Genomic DNA, 8,553 nt, shown 5'->3' on the forward strand with positions numbered 1-8,553 from the left:
TGTATTATTTTGTTCGGATCCGCACTAAATCCAATGCTCTTTTCAAAGTACTCATGAAAGTCTTCTTCCCTCTGTTCCTTCAGATTTTCCAGAAAGCCGAGTGCTTTCACTGGAGTCCTCTAACGCACCGTTCCCTGTTATGCGCATCTGAATTTTGCATGGCTCTGGTTATAAAACGACCTCCATGCAGTCTGTTCCACTGAAATGTCGAGGCGGAGGCACAGCAGTGGGCGGAGCTCAATGACCAAAGAGAGACTTGAGACAAGAACTCAGTCTCCTGCATTGGTTGCATCTCAAAAGCCTTGAATAAAAAAAGAAAAATGACCCATCCCCCAAATGCTCAGATTCCATAACAATATCATTGGTGTCACAGGAAAGTAAAATTGTGCTGAAGATCATCCAACAACAGTTGCAGCAGTGCATTGACAGGGAGCTGCCAGAAGTTCAGGCTGGCTTCAGAAGAAGACTTGGAAGAAGGGATATCGTTGCTGCTGTCAGAAGAACCTTGAGTAAAAGCATTTGGAATGTTCTTATACCTTAAGTTTTCTTGTGTTTTATTGATCATTCAATGGCATTTGACTGTGTAAATAACAAAAAACTACTATGAATAACCCTGAGAAGAATGAAAATCCCAGAACACTTCATGGTGCTCCTGCTGAGGAGGTTAAGGAGGCTAAGAGGCAGTTGGTTAAGAGGCAGTTGTGTGAACAGAGAGGGGTATACTGCATGGTTCAAAATCAGAGAAAGTGCGTGTGAAGGTTATGTCCTCTCACCATATTTATCCAGTCTGGGTACTGAGCAAACAATCTGAGAAACTGGATTACAGGAAAAAGAATGTGCATCAGGGTTGAAGAAAGGTTTATTAACGACCTGTTATACAGATGACACACCTTGCTTGCTGAATGCGAGGGGAACCTGAAGAACATTCTGATGAAGATCAAGAATAGAAGTCTGCAGCATAGGTAGAACCCAATGGAAAGCAGACCCGAATCCTCCTAACTGGACCAATAGGTAACAACCTGAAGAGTGGAGAGCATATTGAAGCTGTCAAGGATTTGCCTTGTTGTATCCACAATCAGTGCTCACAGAGGCAGTAGTCAATATTGCAAAGGAGCCACTGCATTGGGCGAATCTGCTGCTCAAGACCTCTTGAACGCGTTGAAAAGCGAGGCTGTGCCAGTCCCAGAATACCCCCTAGAGGCAAGGCTGGAGAGATTCAGTCTCACTTATTTTGGACATGTTACCAAGAAAGATCATGAAAAGGACATTTTGCTCAGTAAAGGGGCAGTGACAGAGTCAGGCCCTGGACGAGATGAATTGGCCCAGTGGCCACAGCAGTGGCTCAAACGTAAGACTGATTGTGAGGAGAGCGCAGAGCTTGGGGTGCTTCCTCCTGTACATAAGGGCCCTTTGGGTTGCAAATGGCTCAGAGGCACCGAACAAAATGTTCGTGAAATGGACAAATTAAAATGGAAGAGATCTTGGATTTTGGCAAATATATGAACTCATGTAATCATCACTCACATGAAGGTAAACATTTTGATCACCCAGAAAGTTTGCCTCATGACCCTTCTAATCATTTCTGCCAGTCCCCCAGAGGAAATCACCATCCCGGTGTCTGTCGTTGTAGCTTAGTTTTATCTGTGACTCAATTTCATTTTAGTTTTTGACAATGTTGCTCAATGTGATGTAAAGATATTGTGATCTATCCATGTTGTTGTGTGCATTAAATTTTTTTTCTATTTATTTTTCTTTAAAGACATTTAGTAGTGTGTTGCATGTACACATCACAATTTATTTTTAATTTTCTTGTTGGATATTCATATTATTTTATATTGGGATATTATGAATAAAGCTGCTTGTTTTATGTTCTGGCAGGGAAAATAAAACAAAATAAAACAGTGAAGTACATACACAACTGCTTAAAATAGCAAATGAGCACTACTTTGGGATCAAAACATTATTATTTTGGGTTTTCACGGCCAACCAGAATCTTGTGCAAACCAGGTACTCAGAATTTAAGCTCTAATACCATTCTCCCCTCTGATCTTAACTTTTATTTTTTACAGTCCTGTATCATACAGGATGACATGCCTGTTCTGTGTGGATTTAGTTGTCACCTACCTTACATAGTTGCTTGTTTCAAGACAAGCCTTTAAGCCCCTAAAGTCTATTCTTTCTAATAGTGGGGATTATCTGATGGCTTCCCCACACTTGCCCCCGTAGCGCTTCTTTCTTAAAATTGTCAATTGTATGCTAAGTGCATCTTTATCAAACCCTAGACCCTTAATCATTGTTGAAATGGTTGAATGAGGTAGTCCTTCCCCAAGAACTATTTCATTGACTTTCTTTCCAATTTCCTAAGCCTTAATCATCAACCCTGCGTCCATATCTAGACCCTGCCTCCCTTTATTTTCTTGGATTAGAATTTGCATAGCTTCCTTTGTCACACATTGTTGGCCGTGCAAAGAGTGCAAATGTTATAGTTAGTGAAACTTTAACAACTGAGCTTTTAATTAACAACAGATGCCCATTATTGGGAGCCCAGGTAGTGTAGTGGTTGCAGGCTGGGCTGTGGACTGCATAGTCGGCAGTTTGAGATCACCAGCAGCTCTGCGGGAGAAAGACTGGGCTTTCTACTCCTGTAAACAGTTACAGTCTTAGAAAACCACAGGGGGTCGCCATGAGTCAGCAATGACATGATGGCAAAGAGTTGGGTTTGGAAGTGCTTAGGGTGCAAAGCAATTCATAAGATGACACTGTAGTCCTGGTCTACAGTGAAGTCAGCCTCAGTGTAATAATATTGAGGTTGGAGTAATAAAGTCTGTCAGCATATGGACAGTTCAAGTTCCACGACTCATTATTGATGAGCGTTGCTTAACTTGTTATCCTTGACAACTCCGCCAAACACCACGATTTCCTTGTAAACGAGGCCGTACCCTGATAACATGCAGAGATTCAAACAGTAAACCATGAAATTGAACATCTGTGAATGAGCAGCTGAGAATTATCATTGTTTTCAGAGGCAGTTAAATCAGTCTGACTCAACAGGACCTGATGTACACAAATCTGCAGTAGTACCCGATACTAGAGGATCCTCACAATTGTTGCTATGCTTGTGTTCGTTGCTGCAGCTACTGTGTCGACCCTGCGTTTTTTGTTGTCGTTTCCTTACCCTCTACTCTGTGATATCAGCAAATTATGGGCTGCAGCATATTACTAAAAGATATCATGTACCTACCAAAAATGAAAGAAAGAAAAAGGATGCTCTTCAGTTTGCTTTGTCATAGTACACGTATGTTCTATTTGGGGACTATGAGGACTACCTCTATTTACTCAGCTAAGTCACCATAAAATATAAATATAGAAGGTGTAAAATCTGTGAACAAAATACGAGGGAAGAGATCATCCGTAGATCAGATTGTTAAGAGAAAGTCAATTTGACTGGGGACTACACTGATAGGAACCTTCCCTATAAAAGCAGCAGGGAGAATTGTGCGGGCGAACCAGTAGGTCTGAGGAACGAAAACGTGTTTTGTGGAGTAGAGCTATCCAACACATGCTCCCTGTGAGTTGTCACTTTGCTGTAGATTTTTTTAACCCTTTCCCTTTTGAGTAGTAGTATATATGAGTTATTATTACGTCTGTGTCAGTATTACGTGTTGTGTTTAAGGGGCACTTAACTTATTTTTTAATATCACATATTCTAGATCATCATGTTACTGATCCACATTCTGGATTGATTCAGAAAAGAAATTGAACATTGATCATAATAATCTAAATGAGTAAAACTTTTGTGAGTCATTGGAAGGAAAAATGTATTTTGCATGTTGGAAGGCTATAAATTGTGGCAAAAAAATGAATTGTGGTAGATTGTTATCAATGACAACTATAGAAATACCTTTGCAATGTTAGTATTTTTCTCATCAAGATACTGGTCCTTGCCCTGCTCTGGAATGTAGGTTGGCTTTGTACGTTGTTTTAACCAACAGAATGTTTGAGTTGTGACTAAGACTGCCTTGAGATATCAAGCTCTTCAAAATAAGGAGTTGTGCAGATGAGGGAACATGGAGTAGAAAAAGAGGGGAAAAAAGAGGCAAAGTGAAAATCTGTCTGCTTCCAGCCACTTCAGAAATCCCACTTGATTTGGAAATGTCACACACCAAATATGTGCATGAGACTGCCTGGGACACCCCATACTCCATCAATGGAATAACATTTTTGTTCAGTTTTTCATTGGAATACTGCTCATGGTTTTGGCTTGTAAAATATTCCAGATGACTAGCAGGACTACCTAAATTGCCAACACACATAAATATAAGAATACATTTTCATATTATACCACAAAATTGTGTGACATTATATAACCACAAATAACTGAAACAATATGAAATTCTTATCCCAACAATCAGAAATACTGAGATTTAAATTCAAGTCATTGCTGAATTTGGAAAAAGGTCCATGAACGTATACTTCTTCTATAGGAGTTAACCAAAACCTTTACCAGGATTCCATTGAAATATTGTCAAAAGTCTGAGATTTCTAGAAACAGAGATGAAATATTGATTATGTAAATTAAAATGTTATGATTAAAGGCTGATTTTTTTTCTTAAGGGTCATATGACTGTAGGCATGCTATGAAGACCACATCAGATCTCTGACTTTACAAGAAAGAAGGATAATCAGGCTCAGTTGCAGACCTGTCAATTGCCCTGTGATGAAAGTCAGAGAAGTCACCAATCTATAGCCTTCTTACCAGTTCTGACACCAACTGCATCTCCTAGAGCACTCTCTACTGGCTTTGAGGAAGCGCCTCCACAGTCATGCAGACCCGACAGACCATGCTCAGGATTGTGAGGCTGATTTGGGTAGTTAGCAGAATATAATGCTGGATCAAAAATGCTCAGAATACAGCTCTTCCTGTCAGAAGCATCTCTTTTCACTCTTGCTCATAGACGTACTTCTCTCTGGTCTTTGGCCACCCAGCCATGCAGCCCCTGAACATTTTTCGCTGTGATGATATACGTTCACAGACTCTAATCTGCCATCAGCCTTGGCTGAAAGGCACTCTAACTCCATGGATCAGCAAACTTCCCTCCCCGAATTAAGTGCTTGGAGGTAGCCCACTACATCAGTGAGCAAACTGTCACTCAGCTTTCTTGTTCTCTCCATATGGTGGGAAGCCCACTCCTCTGCCTCATGCTCTTGATTGGCTGCCTCTACTTCCACTGATTTTCCACTTCCCTGATGAGGCAGTACACCCAGTTCCTTCTTTTGGGCCCTGTGTTTCCTGTGTTTTCGACCTACTCAGTGTAAAGAAGACCCAAATCCTCACAACAGGACCAATAGGTAACATCAAGGTAAATAGGGAAAAGGTTGAAATTGTCAAGGATTTTGTCATGATTGGCTCCACAATCATTGCTGATGGAAGCAGCAATCAAGAGTTCAAAAGATGTATTATATTAGGTACATCTGCTGCACAAGACCCCTTTAGAATATTGAAAAGCAAGGATGTTACTTTAAATAACTTATAAAGTGCACCTGACCTAACCCAGTACATCTTCAATTGAAGGCACCTAACAACAATATTAACAAGTGAGATGGAGATTGAAAATCCATCCCACCTTGATCTTGTCCATTAGCAAATCAGAGCGCTCCCTCCAAAATGGGATTATAACCACAGGCATAGAGCCTAGAATTTAAAACACTTCACACACACACAAAAAAGATTATGGTTGCTGGTGTTGTTAATTGCCCTTGAGTTGGTGCTGACTCATAGCGACCCTATGCACAACCGAACTAAACACTGCAAGGCCTGGCCCATCCTCACAACTGTTCTTATGCCTGCACCCATCGTTGTAGGCACGCGGTCAACACAAATCATTGAGGACCTTCATCTTTTTCACTGCCCTGCTACTTTACTAAGCACGATGTCCTCCAGGCTCCGGCCTGTCCTGACAATGTGTCCAAAGTATATCAAACAAAATTTGGCATTCTTGATGGACTTGAACGGGTCCTTTAAAAGGAGGAGAATATCGAGGATGATACATACACTAATCAGTAATTACTTGAGCTTTTTGACAATAGCACAAGAATTCCTTTGAGAAGTTAATAGCACATTTCACTCTGTTGACAGTCTACCTAAATGTTTCATCTAAAACATCACCAAACCCTAGATTAGAAAAAGAACAAAATAATTTAGAAGAAATGATGAGTTTTTCTTGGTGTTTATGAAAATAACCTTTAGCAAACAGATGCAGTTATTAGAGAAACTTTTTTGGCTTTAAGGTTGAATACCTTGAAAATGAAAATTCCACCAATAACTTCCACATGATCGATCAGGAGACTCAACAGGTGAATTTTTGTGTCTAGGTCATCACTGGAATTTCAAGTCTTAAAAATAAAAAAAACTTTTAATTGAAGCTCTATTAAATTTAAATGATTGGCACTCTTTTGGGGAACAGAACATATCTTATAATTCACTAAAATTATTTTTTTATGTCTTAGTAAAGTGACATATGTTTCATAAGAGGAACCTGGTTTTGTAGTGGATTATGCATGGGGCTGCTCACTGCAAGGTCAGCAGTTTGAACCCACCAGCAACTCCAAGGGAAATACAACTCCAAGGGAGATAGGCTTTCTATTCTCATAAAGAGTTAACAGTCTCTGAAACCTACAGGAGCAGTTTGACCCTGTCCCATAGGGTTATCGTGATTCAAAACTCAACTCAATGAATTCTGTTGGATTGTTTTCATGCTTCAAAACATATTGGTTTATTACAATTAATATCACAATTGCATATCATACCAATATCATATATCATTGCAATAATATCACAAATAAATATCATATTTATTTGGCAGGGGAAATCAATCCATTAATTTATCTGACATAAATCACATTCGTGATATTGTGGGGGTGGGGAGCAAAAACTGACTAAACAGAATATAAATCAATCTGAAATGAACAATTGGGGCTTAAGTTTCTGATTCCCATTTACTATATATGGGGAGCTATTCTTAAAAGTATAATTTCAGTTTTTATGGAAGAATATCTTAGAAATAAAAAAAGAAAGTAACAATACCATGAGTCAATGATGAAACAACCCACTCATTTTGAAGAACATCATTAAATATGGATGTACTAGACAAAAATATTCCTGTATCATTTATCTGGTAAATAAGTATATTAAAAAGCCTTCCTTGAAAGTATTATAAATTAAAATATGAATCATCTTCTGAATCCCATTTTATAACTCAATTTACAGACTATCCGTATTTCTGAACCTTTTCATGTATCTCAAGATCTTTCCCTTGCATGAGTCACCGCTGAGTCATCAGGAGCCCCTGTGGGCTGCTGAGCCTGTACCTGTTTCCCAGGGAAAGGCCATCAGTCTGTCAGTCTCCCCGCCCACAGCTGCTGCCAGCGGTGGTTCTGAAACACAGTCCATGCAGAGCGCAGCCACGGCCCCAGGCTCCACGTGAAAGATTTTAAACAGATCTAATCAATGCCTTTGGCATGTCCTCCAAAGTTTTCATTTCATAACAGAAAACAGAAAAGTGGGTGAAGGGAGACATTGGACAGTGTAAGATATGAAAAATAATAATAATTTATAAATTATCAAGGGTTCACGAGGGACGGAGGGTTGGGGAGGGAAGGAAAAACATGAGGAGCTGATACCAAGGGCTCAAGTAGAAAGCAAATGTTTTGCGAATGATGATGGCAACAAATGTACAAATGTGCTTGACACAATCTATGGATTGTGGTACGAGTTATATGAGCCCCCAATAAAATGATTAAAACATTTTTTTTTCATTTTCTCAATTATCAAGCACTTGGTCTGCTGCCGTTGTTTGCCACGGAGTCGATTCTGACTCATGGGAACCACAGATGAGGTGAATGGAACAGCTCCTTCGGGCTTTCAAAGCTGTGACTTTTCCAAACACTTCTCCAGCCTGGTCTCCCAATATACTTTGGGTGGGTTTGAACTGCCAACCTTGTAACTAGCTATTTGTGCACTTAACTATGAGTGTAACATAGGGGAAAATGACATATGTATCTAATATTTCAGATCACATCCTTATTGTTTATATATAAAGCAAATATGGAATCCATGAATATCTTAAAGTGGCCCACAAAAATCACCAATAGAAATTATTGACAATCCTTAACTTATTCTTACTACTTTGCTTAAAACTAAACTTTCGTACGACATATATTGAGCAACTGTCGTGGCAGATACTGGTACTGATACGAGGAGCCAACACAAGCTCATCTCTCAAGATATACCCATCTATCATGAAAACAAAAGAGATCATTTCTTTGGACATTGATAGTGATATAAAATTAATAATGGTAAGATAAAATCAGTTTTATGCATGGGAAATCTTGATCAGGTTAGTGCTCAACTTCAGGCATTTCCACTCTGCACGATTATGGTCCAGTTAGGGAGGATATGTTAAAAATGATTTTCTTACTTTTGACCAATCATTTTCTTACTTTTGACCAATTCAAAGCTGTTTTCAAAAGTAATTTTATGAAAATAATTTTATT

Source organism: Tenrec ecaudatus, chromosome 9, assembly GCF_050624435.1.
Source record: "Tenrec ecaudatus isolate mTenEca1 chromosome 9, mTenEca1.hap1, whole genome shotgun sequence".
NCBI lineage: Eukaryota > Metazoa > Chordata > Mammalia > Afrosoricida > Tenrecidae > Tenrec > Tenrec ecaudatus.